Consider the following 17,055-nt stretch of genomic DNA (forward strand, 5'->3'; position numbering starts at 1 on the left):
TCTGGCGGTAATTCTCCAGCTGTCAGACCATTCACATAGCCCTTGCGGCTCAGTGCATCTGCTACAACATTAGCCTTGCTGGGTGGTATTGTAAGTTCAGATTATAATCCTTTATCAGCTCTAGCCATCTTCTCTGCCTCAGATTCAACTCCTTCTGAGTGAATATGTACTTTAGGCTCTTGTGATCTGTAAACAACTCACAGTGTTTCCCCATCAGGTAGTGTCTCCAAGTCTTCAGGGCGTGCACTACCGATGCTAATTCCAAATCATGAGTGGGATAGTTGCCTTCGTGGCTCTTTAGTTGCCGCGAAGCATACGCTACAACTCTACCTCCTTGCATTAACACTCCTCCCAAACCTTGACGTGAAGCGTCACAATATACTTGAAAATCCTCCTGCAGGTCAGGCAAAACAAGGATGGGCACAGACACTAGTCTTTTCTTCAATTCCTAGAAGCTCTCTTCACATTTCTCATTCCAGGAAACTTCTTCTCCTTCTTTAAGAGCTCAGTCATAGGTTTTGCTATTTTCGAAAAATTCTCAATGAACCTCCGGTAGTAGCCAGCAAGTCCTAGAAAGCTGCGGACATCACCGACACTCTTAGGTGCTTCCCATTCCGTCACTGCTGCTACCTTAGCTGGGTCGACAGCAGCTCCTGCTCCTGACACGATGTGCCCTAGAAAACTGACTTCCGATAACCAAAATTCACACTTGCTGTATTTGGCATACAACTTGTGCGCTCTCAGCTTCTCCAAAATCATGTGCAGATGCTGCTCATGCTCTTCCTTGCTCTTGGAATAAATCAAGATGTCATCGATGAATACCACGACAAACTTGTCCAAGAATTCCATGAACACCTTGTTCATCATGTTCATGAAGTATGCAGGCGGATTGGTCAAACCAAATGGCATCACAGTGTACTCGTACAATCCATACCTAGTGGTGAAAGCTGTTTTGGGAATGTCCATCTCTCGGATCTTCAGCTGAAAATATGCTGATCGCAGATCGATCTTTGAGAACACTTGAGCTCCCTTCAATTGATCGAAAAGATCATTGATTATGGGTAAAGGATATTTATTCTTTATCGTCACCTCATTTAGTGAACGATAGTCGATGCACATCCGTTGGCTCTTGTCCTTCTTTTCCACAAATAGAACGGGTGCTCCCCAGGGTGATGAGCTAGGGCGGATGAAACCTTTTGACAGCTGCTCGGCAAGCTGTTTCTTTAATTCCTTTAACTCATCCACGGCCATCTTATATGGTCTCTTGGCTATGGGTCCACTCCCTGGCATTAACTCGATGAGAAACTCCACATCTCGGTCTGGTGGCATGCCTGGTAACTCCTCGGGGAAAACATCCGGGTATTCCTTCACTATGGCTACATCCTCCATGCTAACCCCCTTAAGAGAATTTACCTTAGGTCTCTTAAGTTCCATAGTAGACTTGAAGCGGATTCACTTCTTCTCAGGGGTTGTGAGTGTAATGGTTCTCTTGGCACAGTCTACAAGTCCTTCGTATAAGGTCATCCAGTCCATTCCCAGAATTATGTCTAGACCTCGGGAATCCAACACAATAAGGTCGGAGGGAAAAGTGTGTTTCCCAATCTCTAGGGGTAACTAGCGGCATCCTTGAGTTGCTACCATTTGCCCTCCAGGCGAACTCACTCTCATAGGGTTCCTTAGGGTGTTTGTAGGTATCTCATTCTCGTTCACGAACATTCTTGATATGAATGAATGTGATGCACCCGTGTCAAAGAGTACGAGTGCTTGGAAAGAATTTACGCGGACTGATCCAATCACAATGCCCGGCTCTGTGATTTCTTCCACAGTAGTGCCCCATCTTGTGGCACTTGAAACATTCCACTTGACTCAGGTCAAACTGGGTGAAGTTGTCATTCTGATTCTGCTCGTTGTTGTTTCCTCTGCCATGGTCATTGCCCTTGTGCAGGTGTCGGTGTCCATTCCCATGATAGTGCTCTTGGTGGCCATTCTCTCCATGGATATGGTGGTGGTGGTGGCTTCCATGTTTGATCCTTGATAAACTACCACTTCCCTTAGAAGAGGTGCGCGGCCTCTGGTGTGGTCCCGTGTTAATCTGGTTTGTCTTGTCTTCCAAGATAAAGGCCTTGTCTACCAGGGATTGATAGGTGGGGGTGTAAGAAACTGCCAGCTGAACGGAAAGCTCGTTGTTCAGTCCATCCAAAAACTTCTCACGGCGCTTGGCATCGGTATTGCCTTGATCAGGTGCATAGCGAGATAGCTTGTTGAATTCCTTAATATATTCCATCACGGTGCAGGTCCCTTGCTTCAGTTTGTGGAACTCCTTCTTCCTCAGGCTTAGCACACCTTCGGAGATATGGGCGGTGCGGAAAGCATCCTGGAACATCTCCCAAGTAACATACTCAACCGGCTTGGTGATCAGGTAGTTCTCCCAGCATAATGCGGCTGGTCCCTCCAACAAGTGTGCTGCAAACCTCACTTTCTCAGCGTCTATGCAACCCACAATTACTAAGTTCTTGTTCACTGTGCAGCCAGTCATCAGCTACCATGGGTTCAGTGGAGGTGGTGAAAGTAGGTGGATGCAACTTCAGAAACCTTGTAAGCATATCCACCTGTGGTAGTGGGTTGGGGTGTTGGTTATTCTGGTCAATGTTCTGGTGGCTGGTCATCTGCTGGGTTACCAACTGGAAAAACTGAGTCTGAGCTGCTGGTTTCGATGGTTAAAAACCTTCAAAACTGGATGAGAGAGTGAAAGAACGGGACGAGGATAGAACATGAGAGTTTTCAAAAATAATTTTAGTTTGGTAAATAGGTACCTAATAAGGTAATTCAATCTAAGGGTCACGAACCTAGAGGCAACACAATGCTCTGATACCATCTGAAACGATCCTCCCCCTTACAGGGTTCGATCTCTGTGCTTACTGTGCTAGTCCTTGGATCGACTCGCTAGCACACACAGTTTCAAGATGTAATATCAAGATACAAAGGTCAAAAGTATATTACATCGTATTGATCCAGAATTAAATAGTACCACATATTGCATAACCTCACGGGTTAGCTGTAGAGAAAATAAAATCTTGCAGCGGAAAGCAGAAGATGCATGAGTCTCATAACAACTCCACGGTCGAAACATGTTGGAATGTAAACTCGCAACCCTAACAATCCGTACCTCACTTTTCACCTGATTCACCTGCAACATTTAAACGTTGCAGTCACTAGGGAGTCAATACATTAAATGTATTGGCAAGTTCACAAAAGGGTTATAACAGATTCTATCAACTATATGTAGTATTTGGCAAGGTGGGGTTTGGCTAATTACATAAAAGCATCAATGTATCGTCCTATCATTTTATTAAATAGTTTTATCACTATTGGACACGGGATAGAAACACCCATGCTCCTATTAACCTAGAGCACAGTGAGTAGATACATCAAGTGCCCCTACCCTGTTCAAACCATTCATTTACTTAAGAAATTTGAATGAGTGAGACCTTCCTTACAGCCCCCATATCTAGTTGCTCATAACTGTCCGTAACCGGGGACACTGCTAAATACTTAGTTTCACACTCTCGAGAGGTTGTACACATTCCCCACAGAAATCGACATGTTAATCCCTTGCTGTCCTCAATGTACAGTAGCAACGACATCGATTACAGAAATTTTCAGACCATAATCACCCAAACCACCTGAGGGACCAACGTTCCCACCTACACGGCTACATCTGCACAATCCTTCGGATCCAGGATCATATGTCTTACATCCATCCTGGCAGAACACATATTACCATGTGGTTGTACTAGAAGCTACTAAACAGGAAACTAGTCTAGTCTCTGGTTACCCCGGGTGGCATTTCTCAATTGCAACACAGGCGCTCCCCTAGAAATGGCGAGACGACTCATAGAAATGGACCCATAGAAATGGACCTGACGTCGCATACATCTCGAATTCCTCAAAGCAGCCCACCCAGGACGGTTCATTGAATTACTTGTTTTACCATACACTAGGAAAACCATATTGTAATTCAATAGTATATCACATTGTAATAATACCACCCTCGTATATTATCATAGCATAGCATTTTACTACTATGATGGCAATTGGTGGTGAGGACATGGCAAGGGTATCCTATACTACTAGGAGATCATAGCTAGCATATGTACAATAATATTTCTATCAATGCAACTAATAAAAAACTAGTGCATAATCAAATAATGGGATAATGGTCAAAGTGAACTTGCCTTGATAGCAGTTGGCATTCAAGCACTCTTCACAATCACATAGTTCGCTCTCCGAGAAAACTAATCAAATACAAACATTGCATGCATAAACACACAATACTATCAAAAGTAGAAAATATATGCCATGATGCAATGCATAACATGTGACATGATTGATTTATTTTATTTGGATGATCAACTGATCCTAAGCATTGGTAATTAAAATTAATGCATTAGGTTTAAAAAAAAAAACGTAGGGTCTAAACCCTAAAATAATGTTTTATTGGCATTAGCCAATTAATTTAATTTAAAATACTTATTTCTCCATCCCAATGGACAGAGGACAATAAAACAAAATTTTGGGCACTGGTTTCAATTAAAAAGGATTTCTAAATAATTAGTTATGAATTAAATGGCATTAAACCCTATTCTGTAAATTGACTGTGATTCAAATATTCAAATTTAAATTTAAATAGTGCCAAAAGTTTCTACAGGTTGAGAGCTTTCCAAAAAAAGTAAAGTTTGTCAAGTTTAGCGAAAGAGTTTAAAAGTTATACGCATTTGAAGTTACATGGGCTTTTCTGCAAAAGTGCCATTTAAATCATTTCCGTGATTAAAATTTTATTGTCGTTTTTATTTAAGCAGTGCCACGTGGCGCAAAATTTGTAAAATCATGTTTTATCATGATTCATCTTTTGGGAGTAATTTCCCCTCAAAATAAAATATATAAAAATACATTTGCCCTATAAATGCCTTTAGGGTTATATAACTATTTAAATAAAATAGGTTTTTCAACTCGAAATAATTATCCAAAAATTATGGGATTGCTTATTTATGCAATAAACCCCTTTTATAAATAAACCCTTTTGGTTTGAAGATCCAAAGATCAAATGGGTGAAAACCCTAGGGTTTAAATTGAAATAAAATCGTTTCAAAGCCTTTTGAGATTCAAATTTGAATTCGAATATGCAATTGTGGCATGATGCTTATGGATGCAATGCACATGTGAAAGATTGAAATTTTTGGGATGTTACACGGGAGCTTCCGGCGCTCTGCTGCCATCTAGGACAGCTCGTCAGCTGCAAAATTGTCCTTCCGCTTGACGTGCTCGAATCGCAAAACCTTGAACTTGCGTTCTAGCTTGCGGACTTCCTCCACGTACGGTGCCATCTGCGGGCAGTCGTAGTCCTTGTTAACCTGGTTGATCACGAGCTGAGAGTCCCCGCGAACAACCAGGCGCTTGATGTCGAGGGCGATTGCCGCCCGCAACCCGGCGAGCAAGCCCTCGTACTCTGCCATGGTGTTGGTGGAGTTCGGGAAATTGAGCTGGACAACGAACCTCAGGTGGTCCCCCGTTGGTGACTCGATGACGACCCTGACGCCAGCTCCTTGGAGACTGAACGCGCTGTCAAAGTAAAGGATCCAGTGGGCTTGCAGGCTGATCTCCGGCTCCTCCTCTTCTACGCTCGTAGACGTCCACTCGGCGATGAAGTCCACCAGAGCCGCACTCTTGATGCTCTTGGAGTTGGTGAAGTGCAGATCGAACTCTGATAGCTCCATCCTCCACTAGGCCACCCTTCCGGTGGCTTCACAGTTGGTGAGGGCTCGCTCCAGGCAGAACCACGACACCACCATGACACGGTGCGCCTGGAAGTAGTGGCGCAGCTTGCGGGACGTGAGCAGAATCCCCAGAAGGAGCTTCTACACTTGTGGGTACCTCGTTCAGGCGTCGTGCAACACCGTACTGACGAAGTACACCGGGTGTTGCACTAGCCGCTTGCGCAGTGCTGGAGTTGCCGGCTCGGGGGTGGTCCCCGGGTCCGAGGCGGTTGCCGGGGGCCGTTCAGTGCCCTGTCCCGCCGCCTCAGTCCCCAGAACATCTTCCTCCCTCTCGGCAACCAGCACCGAGCTGACCACCTGGTCAGTCGCTGCGAGGTAGAGTAGCAGCGGCTCGCCCGGCTTGGGGGCGACGAGGATGGGCGGCGACCGGAGGTACCGCTTGAGTTCCCGGAACGCCGCTTCGGCCTCGGGGGTCCAGTCAACCGGACCCTTCTTCTTCATTACCTTGAAGAAAGGCAGGGCGCGTTCGCCCAACCTTGAGATGAAGCGGCCCAACGCGGCAACACAACCATTGAGGCGCTGGACATCCTTCACCTTGCGGGGAGCCTCCATCTTCTCAATAGCTTCTATCTTCTGCGGGTTGGCTTGTATCCCCCTGTGAGAAACCAAGAAACACAGAAGCTGGCCTGAGTCCACTCCAAAGGTGCACTTCTCAGGGTTCAGCTTGAGTTTGATCCTGCGGAGGTTATCAAACGTCTCCCGCAGATCATCAATCAACGAGTCCCCGCGCTTTGATTTGATGACGATGTCGTCCATGTAGGCCTCCGCGTTCCGGCCTAGCTGGGGTCCCAAACACTCGCGCAACGCGCGTTGGAATGTTGAGCCCGCGTACTTCAATCCGAAAGGCATGCACGTGTAACAGTAGCAGCCACCGGGGTGATGAACGTTGTTTTCTCCTCATCTTCGACTGCCATCTTGATTTGATGGTAGCCGAAAAAAGCGTCCAAAAAACTCAGCAGATCACAACCAGCAGTAGAATCAACTATTTGATCAATGCAGGGTACAGGGAAAGGATCCTTGGGACATGCACGGTTTAGATCAGTAAAATCTATGCACATGCGAAGCTTATTCCCCGCCTTGGGTACTACTACAGGGTTAGCTAACCAAGTGGGGTACAAAACTCTCCTGATAGCCCCGGCAACCTTGAGCTTGTCCACTTCTTACTTGATGAAATCCTTCCGCTCCTGCGCTTGTCGGCGGATCTTCTGCTTGACGGGGCGGGCGTCCGGGCGCACCGCGAGTCGATGCTCAAACACCTCCCTGGGGACTCCGGGAAGATCCGACGACTCCCAAGCGAACACATCGGCATTCTCCCGGAGGAAAGTGATGAGGGCGCTTTCCTATTCAGTAGTAAGGTGTAACACCCCAGAATTTTCCCACTTTGGAATGTTAAACAAAATAATTATTTTAATTAAAATATTGGCTTTGAATTTTCCCACTTTGGAATGTTAAACAAAATAATTATTTTAATTAAATTATTGGCTTAGAAAATATTTTGGTTGTGAATTTCTGAAGGATTTTGAATTTTTAGGACTTATTTAAATTTTTTCACACCATGTTTGAATATTCAACAAAAGAGTGGATTAATATGACTATCCAAATTATACAACATGGTTGGGACATTTATGTAACTTCAAAGTTATTCTATTTTGGACCCATATGCATCTTATTATTTCCACCGGGTTATTCTTTGCATCCAAATAAATACTATGTCCTATTTGAAGGATTTACTAACACACTAAGATAGAGAGCTTTTGTGTTGAAAATATTCTTACTGTTATTCTATTATCTTATTTAGAGTGAAACAAGTTGGGAAGAGGTTGTTAATAAGAGATTACCCAGGGAAATAGGTAAAAGAAATTTCCATCCAAATGGATCGGATTTTGCAGTTCTTTTTTCTGCAGTACCTCGACGTGACATGAGCGTGAAAGAGGTTCAAGAATCCGTTTTCTTTTTATAAGGGCTAAAATCACTTATTTTTTTGGCTTTTTGACCCCATATTGTAGGGTGGATCTCGAAAGATAGGAAAGATCTCCCTCCAAGCCGTACATACGACTTTCATCGAATACGGCTTTCTGTTTTTCTTGAAGACGAATACGATATTGCTCCTTTTTCCCAGAATGGAATTTCTTTTTCAGATTACTTCCGGATTTAGGTGTTTTTCTAGTGAGTCCTGGTAAAGCTCCCAGATGGCGTATTTTTTTTAAACGAGGTCCTCGATAACGGGACATGAAGACTCCTTTTTTATTTTATTGAAATTTCATTTTACACAATTAATTTCATTGTATTTACATTACGGAATACATCGAAATTAAAACTGAATTAAACTAAAGGATAAACAGAGTAAAATCAACTAAAGTACCATAAAAAATAGAATTTCATCAACATCTGGATTTTTTGTATATATATTATTTATTTTATTCTTTTGTATCTAGCAAAATTTTAAGGTAGAAAACAAAAAAGATCCTGGATTCCCCGTTTAATCCGAAAAAAAGGGGATTCTTGTTCGTAGAACATTGATAACGAAAAAAAAGCCGACTATCGGATTTGAACCGATGACCCTCGCATTAAAAATGCGATGCTCTAACCTCTGAGCTAAGCCAATTTGGATGCCATGACCATTTGAGAGCATCGTTGAAATATTTAAATCGGTCAGAAATGTTCTCCAACATTTATCTAAATGATAAAGAGAGAGAATAATATGACTTTCTAGTTATAAGGTTGGAAACATATTTAATGATGCACCTATGTTTTATCGATTTTTATTTTGACATGTTAATTTTGTTTTCGAGAAGAAGTTATCAAATATTCGAGAAGAGGATAACGTGACATCCTCATGTGCAAATGTTACTCCAACATTTATTCCGTCGTTGAGAGTGGGATAACGTGACTTCCCAAATATATATATAGTTGGAAACATCTGCGATGGGTAACATGGTTTGTGATTTGGTATTATAAAGCTATTTGGTAATTTATTGAACCATATAATTATTATGAGTTTTTATTTGGAGTTTAATTATTTGGAGTTCAACCCAATGGGGTATTTAGCTAAGGAAAGGTTTTAGTGCAAAGTATGCCAACCCAATATTTTATTAGAGTTTAAACTAATTTATGAAACAAAGGTTTCATAATAGATTTCAAAACCTATTTGATATATTACTTATAAAGTCCTAATGACATTTATATAAGCAAAAATATTTTCACTTATTTTATTTTGAAAGGATTCAAGTCCCAAAAGTTCACACTTTGGAGGATTTGAATTTACAAATTTACTGGAGTTTATTTGAACTTATTTGGAGTTAGTAATCAAAAGTTATTAAAAAAAAAAGAAAAGAGAATGGACCGACCCAAACCGGGCCGGCCCATCTCCACCGAGCAGTCCAGTGAGCACGAGCTTGTGCGCGTGTTTTTCCTCCTCTGCACATAAGGAAACCACTCCTTCCATATTTTCTTCCTACGATTTTTTTCCTTCCCGCGCGTCTCTCTTCGAAAGGAAACCACCCCATCAATCCTCACGATCCCAGGAACCGATTCAGGCAATGAATTTGAAGTTTTCTCTCATAATCGCCGTTACCAAAATAGGCGCCCCGAATGCCGGCCGTCGACATCCCGCGTTCGATCTCCCTCCTCGGCCAGTATAAAAGGATTCCACGCGCGTCACTTTGAGCCTTTGCCTCTCCTCTCCCACTCCAATGTGGAAAGCTTTGCCTCAAAACCTCTGTACAGCCGGCTACGTCGACGTCTTTCTCCGCTCGTCGCCTCCGCCATTGTTGCCGGTGAGCTCTCTCCGAAGGTTCGTTTCCAAATTCCTTTCACCAGTGGACTCACGTGACCCTCTACTACCTTTGTGACAAGGTTGTTCGAACCATGTCAATCGTTGGCCGCGCCGTCCCCGACCCCACGCCGACGCCGCGCCTGGAGCTCCGCCCGTCGCCATCCGGAGATGCTACGACCGCGCAAGCCGCGCCACGACGTCCACCTTGACGCCGTGCACATCCCTAGCCTCCTCACCGACCACATCGACCCTGCCGACGACTCCTTTGCCATTTTCCGAACTCCGGCGAACTCCGTTTCGGTGAGAAAACTTTCAGCATGATCTGTTTTGATTACCATGTTTAGAAGCCCATATCTTTTGATCTGTGTATCATTTTTGGGCGATTCTTTCGTATATGGTTAGACCACAACCTCCTCTATAGATCAGGTTAGTTTTGATAGCTCGTATCCAAGATCTTCTGTAGTGCATCTTTGTTCGAAATTGCTATTCACAGCACGTTGTTTCTGGATTAGCCACCTTTCGAAATTCTTGTAGGTTGTTCTATTGATCCATTTGGTTCCAAACCTTCCGTAGATCATTAATTAGATCATGATATACACATTAGTGTACTTCTTGCACAACTTAGGATTCATCTACAGAGGTGCATCTTCAATCAAAAGTCGTATCTGTTAACACTGTCACATTAGTTAGCTTTCTTCCGGAGCCTATATCTTTTGAGCCATTACTTCAAATTAGATGATTCTTTGTATCATGTCAATACCAAATCCAAATCTAAATCCTAGACCTCTTGTAACACCTTTAAAATTTCATCGACACTAGTGCATCGTCATTGCAAAACAGTACCTTCAGCAGTTTCCCACACTTGGCCAATTCTAAGCCTTTAGATATAGAAACTTTGTTATAGATTAGCTTTATTTGTAAACCTGTATCTTTTGACTCACAACTCCTATTTAGGTTAAACCAGTGGCTTTTGAAATCCTGTTAGATCTAGTTTAATTCATCCTAGTGGCATCTCTGTCTTTTGAAGCCATTAGCACCAGTAAAATTTCAATTGGAATTAGTACCTTTAGTCTGGCAGTTTCTGACTAGCCGTCTTTGCAAGCTCATATCTTTATATATGTCTGTCCTATTAAGCCAATTCCTTCTGGAATACAAAGAATAGATCACCCTCCTTACACCAGTCCAATTTGTTTACCTTGTTCCAGTTCATAATCAATAGTGTATTTTCAGTTGAAAATTGTATCTGCTGTAGTCTGATTACTGATTAGCTACCTTCAAAGAGGCATATCTGTTGATCCCTAATTCTAAACCAGTTTTTTCTTTCTGTGTTGACAAGAATAAACCCAACTCTTGATTCTGGACCACTTTGTGCACCTTTTTAAATTCATCTACCATAGCCGATGACCCCTAGAAAATTGTATCTGTTAAGAGCCAATGACTTCACCGTTTCAATTCGCGCAGCTGGGACAGTTCACGCCGTTCTCTCTCCGCGGCCTCCTGCACCTTGCTGAGCTGATTCTTGGCGGCAGTGTGGTGCTCCCTCACCATGTTGAAGGAGTTGACGAAGGCCAATTGCTGGTCCCTGACGGCGTCCAGGAACCGGTGCTCCCGCTCGAAAATGCTCGGATCCCAAGTAGGGGGTTCCAAGCGACCCTGGCAAGGGTGCCGAGGTCGGTACCGGGGAGAGCCGCCGAGGACGATGAAGCCCCAGGTGCCGAAGTGGGGCTGAGCGCGGGGTCGCCAACTTGCTCCCGGGGGTCTTGCTATCCTCCCCCGGCAACTTCCCCTGCGCCTACGCCCAGGGACCCCGGGGCTGGGGAAGTCTCCCTGCTTCCGGCGGGGGCTGCCCCCTGCTGGGCGACAGGTGAGCCTGCGCCGACCGCGTCCGCAGCTGCGAGCGCGTCGCCAGGCGCCGTCACGTCGGCGGCGGTGTCCACTGCTGCCGCTGTGTCGGCCGCAGCGGGGTTGGACGTGAGAGGCGATTCCGTCTCCACCTCCGCCCCCACGGCCTCGACGACTGGGTCAAGATCCACCACGGTCACGCCCGTTCCAGGCATGGGCGCACTTGTGCCTACAACAACGAAAAGCATGAGGATCGGCGAAGGATGGCTCTATTGAAGACGTGCAAGGGTGATCGGCATGGTTACCTTGTGCGGCCGCCGGGCTAGCCGGGGAAGCCTCCCCTGGCTCGCCTGTGCCGGCCCTCTTGCTGGTACCCACCGGCGAAGAAGACATCGGCGAGTTACGCCGGAGCGCGAAGCCCCGGAAGACCCCCCGAGCGGGCGGCGCCGTGGGCGCCCGCGGAGTCGTCGTGACCCGAAGAGCTCCGGGTGTCGACGGCAATGCCGCCGCGCGCTGCAGGCCAAACTCGCGGAGGCCCCCGCTCCCGGGGAGAAGGCCGTTGCCGGGCCACCGAGGATCCCTGCAGGCACGGGCCCTGCCAGAGTACCGGCGGGTGCGTCGGGACCGGTTGCCGCCACAGTGTTGGCGGCTGCCGCTGGGGCGGAGGCCGCCGCCAAGACACCCGTGGCCCCTGTTGCCGCGGATGCCGATGTGATGCCGACGGGCGCCCCTGAAGCAGCCGCCGCCGCAAGGGTGGTGGCCGCTGCCGGGGCGGATGGTGCCGTCGAGGAGAGGGCTGCGGTCGCTGCATGCCCTCGATCTCCTCACGATCAAGGGCGCGTTGTCGCTGCTTTCGTCGTCATCGTCCACGGCGACCACCTCCGGGGATGTCGCCACCTGGCCCGCCTCGTCGTCCAGCGACTGGAGAGAGGGCCAGCTAGGCTCGGACCCGCCCACGCTCTCCGTTGATTGGAAGGTCTCGCCGGAGATCCCCTTCACCCATGTCCTGAGGGTTTCAAAGTCCACGCCGTCCTCCCGGAGGCGTGTCCTGTCCCCGGGACCCGTGTACATCCACGTTGGCCGGGAGCGTCGCTGCAGCAGGGCTATGCGCCGATGGACGAAGGTGCTTGCCACGTCCACATCGGTGAGCCCCGCTAGCCGCAGCGCCTTGATCTTCTCCATGATGGGGAAGAGGTCGGTGTCGCGGTGGTATCTGTCCTGCCAGCCGTTCTGGGGTAGCGGCAACTTCGTCAGCGACTGTATCAACTCCTGGGGGTCCTCCACTCGGACCCATCACCAGTCGCTCCGCCACTCTTTTTCAATCTTCTTCCCCGACCGGACGATGAACTCGGACTTCATTTGGTCGCGGGTGCGGAATACCACCCCGACGACATCCCCTTCGCGTTGTCAATGCGGCGGTAAAAGTAGTGGCGGAAGAGGAACTGGAAGGTGGTGAGGAGAAACAGCGACGTGGGGTGGAGTTGCGCCACCCGCAACTGGTAGGACTCCATCAATGCATGGAGGAATAGGGAGAAGGGCGGCACCATGCCGCAGAGGAGGAAGCGCGCGAACACCCGGAAGTCGTTGTCCTGGTGCTCGACGCCCGCCGGGAAGATCCGCGTCTCCCCGTGTTCGTTGAAACAGGAAGCGACGGCATGCCGGAGCTTCCCTAGCGCCTCGCTGTTATAGCCGGGGCGGAAGAAGGCGACTGTGGTGTGCATCTCCTGCCTCTTCTAGTCCTTGGCGGCGGCCGCCTTGATTGCCACCTCGCTCTTGCTTGTTGCAGCCTTCTTCGAGACTTGGACCTCCTTCCCCTTTCTGGTGGTGGGAGGCGCCATGGAAAGCGAGGGCGGAAGCTAGCAGGAGCGCAGGGATGCGAGATGCGGAGGGGGATGGAGACGAAGGCAATGGGGGCAGAGTATTGTTCCCCTTTTGGCAACAGTGATGGCTTTATAACACCCGGCTGTTTGGTAACGGCCGGTTCCGTACCCTACGGGTGCGCGGGGATAACTCCTAATCATTAGGAGTAATGCGCGGAGTGGCTTTAATTTCCCTATTTAGGGGGGGGGTTAGGGCGGAAATCACGCGTCCACTACTCCGTTTGTAACGGTGCCGTACACGGGGCGGCGAAGGGACGCGGGCCTGGGGCAGATCGGGGCCCACGCATCGGTTAAGGGCGTCGCCCGGCAACCGACCAGGGGGAAGGTTCTTCCGAGAACAGGTGATGCCGGCCCACGCCCGGGGGCTACTGTCGCACCAGTGGCACCCGGGGTACCACCGCTGCGCGACGCGTGGGCCCCGTTCCTGAGTTCCCGGGAAGGTTTCGTCTCGGGGAGCGTCTATGAGCAGCCCGTCAGGCTACCAGCACGGAAGAGGGCTAGGCCTTCGGGGAATATTCCCGCCTGGGCACCTCCCGGGAAGCAGCTTCCCGGGGGGGGGGGGGGGGAGGGGTTCCCGGGTGCGTTGGGCCCGGGCGCTTCCCCGGGGGTTCCCGGGCGCATGCCCCCACCTCAGGCGCGGGGCCCAATAGCCAGATCTACAGCGCCACGAGGACGCGTGGGGGGCGTGGGATGCGCGGTCCCAGCAGGGCAAGGAGTAAGGCGCACGGCTCATTAAATGAGCCGACCGACAGGGCGTTACCCGTCCGATCAAAGGAACAGTGGCTGTCCAATCCTACTCTAGGGGTTTTAGACCCCTAGCGGCGGAGGTGGCATCCATGCGCGCTATGATCTCACCGAGGGGAGTTGTATGCCTCCCCGCCCGACACTTGTAGCTCATGCACCGTGGCACCTGTGGCATCCCCTTGAGTATAAAAGGAGGACCCTCGCCAGCGGTCAAAAGGTTCCGCAGGAGATTAGTTGGCTCCAGTAGACAGTTTGGCTGAGTTCGACCAGCTCATAGTTAGCTTCCAGCACTAGCAAAGAGTAGTAAGGGGTACCTAGCCAGAGAGAGAAAGCCCGGGAACTTGCCCGGCAACTTGTAAACACTCGATTCTAAACTAATACCAGCGCAGACAAGCAGGACGTAGGGTTTTACACCTCCGGGTGGCCCGAACCTAGGTAAAAACGTGCGTGTGTTTGTTCTTGAATTAGCGCGCACCCCTAGCACTTCATCATGCCGGCCCAGTAGGGCCCCATCGGCCGTGCCACCGATCGTCGAGGTGAACCCTGACGCCCCCACCGAACCTAAAAGGGGGCCGTGGCCGCACGCCCCCGGTGTCTGAGCACCGTGCGATGACAGAAACCTTGACATGAAGTGTCGCAATAAACTTGAAACTCCTCTTGCAGGTTTGGTAACACAAGGATGGGCGCAGACACTAGTCTTTTCTTCTTCTCCTGGAAACTCTCTTCACATTTCTCGTTCCAGGCAAACTTCTTCTCTTTCTTTAAGAGTTCAGTCATGGGTTTAGCAATCTTGGAGAAGTTCTCAATAAATCTCCGATAGTATCCAGCGAGTCCTAGGAAACTGCGGATATCTCCAACGTTCTTAGGTGACTCCCATTCTGTAACAGCTGTGACCTTAGCTGGGTCAATAGCTACTCCGGCTCCTGACACAATGTGTCCAAGGAAACTGACTTCTCACAGCCAAAAGTCACACTTGCTGAACTTGGCGTACAACTTGTGCGCTCTCAGCTTCTCCAAAATCATGCGCAGATGCTGCTCATGCTCTTCCTTGCTCTTGGAATAAACCATAATATCATCGATGAACACAACGACGAACTTGTCTAAGAATTCAATGAACACCATGTTCATCATGTTCATGAAGTATGGAGGTGCATTGGTCAAACCAAATGGCATCACGGTATACTCGTATAGACCATACCTAGTGGTGAAGGCTCTTGGGTATATCCATCTCTCGGATTTTCAGCTGAAAATACGTGATCGCAGATCGATCTTTGAGAACACACAGGCTCCTTCCAACTGGTTGAAAAGATCATTGATTATAGGTAAGGGGTACTTATTCTTTATCGTCACCTCATTCAGTGAGCGATAATTAAAGCACATCCGTTGGCTCTTGTCCTTCTTCTCCACAAACAGGACAGGTGCTCCCCAAGGTGATGACCTGGGGCGAATGAATCCTTTCGATAACTGCTCAGCCAACTGCTTCTTCAAATCCTTCAATTCATCCACAGCCATCTTATAAGGTCTCTTGGCTATGGGTCCACTTCCAGGCATCAATTCGATGAGAAACTCTACATCACGGTCTGGTGGCATGCCTAGTAACTCCTCCGGGAAAACATCCGGATACTCATTCACTATTGAAACCTCGTCCAGGCTAACCCCCTTAAGAGAATTGACCTTAGGTCTCTGAAGTTCAAAAGCAGATTTGAAACAGATTCTCCTATTCTCTGGGGTGGTGAGGGTGATGGTTCTTCTGACACAATCTATGAGACCCTTATACTTGGCCAGCCAATCCATTCCTAGGATGACATCCAAACCCTGGGACCCTATTATTATTAGGTTCGTGGGGAAGGTTTGTTTCCCTATTTCCAAACTTAGCCTGCGGCAGTCATAGGCGGCTATCAGTTCTCCCCCCGTTGAATTTACCTTCATGGGGTTGGCTAGTGTGCTAACAGGTAATCCATTTTGATGCACAAATCCTCTTGAGATGATTGAATGAGATGCACCGGTATCAAACAGTACTAAAGTTTCAAAAGAATTAATGCTAAAGGTACCGATGACTATACCTTGCTCCTCGATGATCTCTTCCACGTCGATGTGGTTCACGTTGCCCTTCTGGAATGGGTTTGGTTTAACCACATTCCCTCCAAATCTCTCTGGGCAATCGTTGGAGTAGTGCCCCATCTTGTGGCACTTGAAGCACTCCACCTGGCTCATGTCCCTGCCAGGGTTGCGGTTCTGTCCTGTGCCATTGCCGTTGGTGTGGCCCTTTCCATTTCTGTTCTGGTTCCCACCTCCATTGTGGTTACCATTCCCATTGTGATTCCTCGGGCGCTGTTGCTGCTGGTGCTGATGCTGGTGCTGGTGCTTGCAGTTACTGTTGTTCCCGGCATGGCGGTTCTGGTGGCCATACCCTCCACTATGCTTGTCATTGTGGCCCCCGGCCCTGTGCACAGACGAACGGCCACTGCCGTCTTGGGTGGTGCGCGGCTTCTGATGTGGCCCCGCGTGAGAGCCTCCCTGGTGGAGTCTCCTCTTGCAGTTCTCCATCTGGTGGAGCTTGTTCTCCAACACAATCGCCTTGTCGATTAGCGATTGGTAGGTGGGGGTGTACGCAACAGCCAGTTGAACAGAGAGTTCATCGTTCAGCGCATCCAAGAGTCTCGCTCGGCGCTTGGCATCAGTGTTCACCTCGTCCAGCGCATAACGGGCGAGGCTGTTGAATTGGTCGATGAACTCGACCACAGTGCGGCTTCCTTGCCTGAGCCGCAGAAACTCCTTCTTCAAATTAAACACTCCCGCTGAGATATGGGCAGTGCGGAAGGCTTCTTGGAACATATCCCAGGTGACATGCTCGATGGGGGTGGTGATCTGGTAATTCTCCCACCACGATGCAGCTGGTCCTTCTAGCAGATGAGCTACGAATCTCACTTTCTCCTCCGCGGTGCAATTGATGGTCACCAAGTTCTTGTTAATAGAACGG

This window comes from Brachypodium distachyon, chromosome 3 (genome assembly GCF_000005505.3).
Source record: "Brachypodium distachyon strain Bd21 chromosome 3, Brachypodium_distachyon_v3.0, whole genome shotgun sequence".
NCBI lineage: Eukaryota > Viridiplantae > Streptophyta > Magnoliopsida > Poales > Poaceae > Brachypodium > Brachypodium distachyon.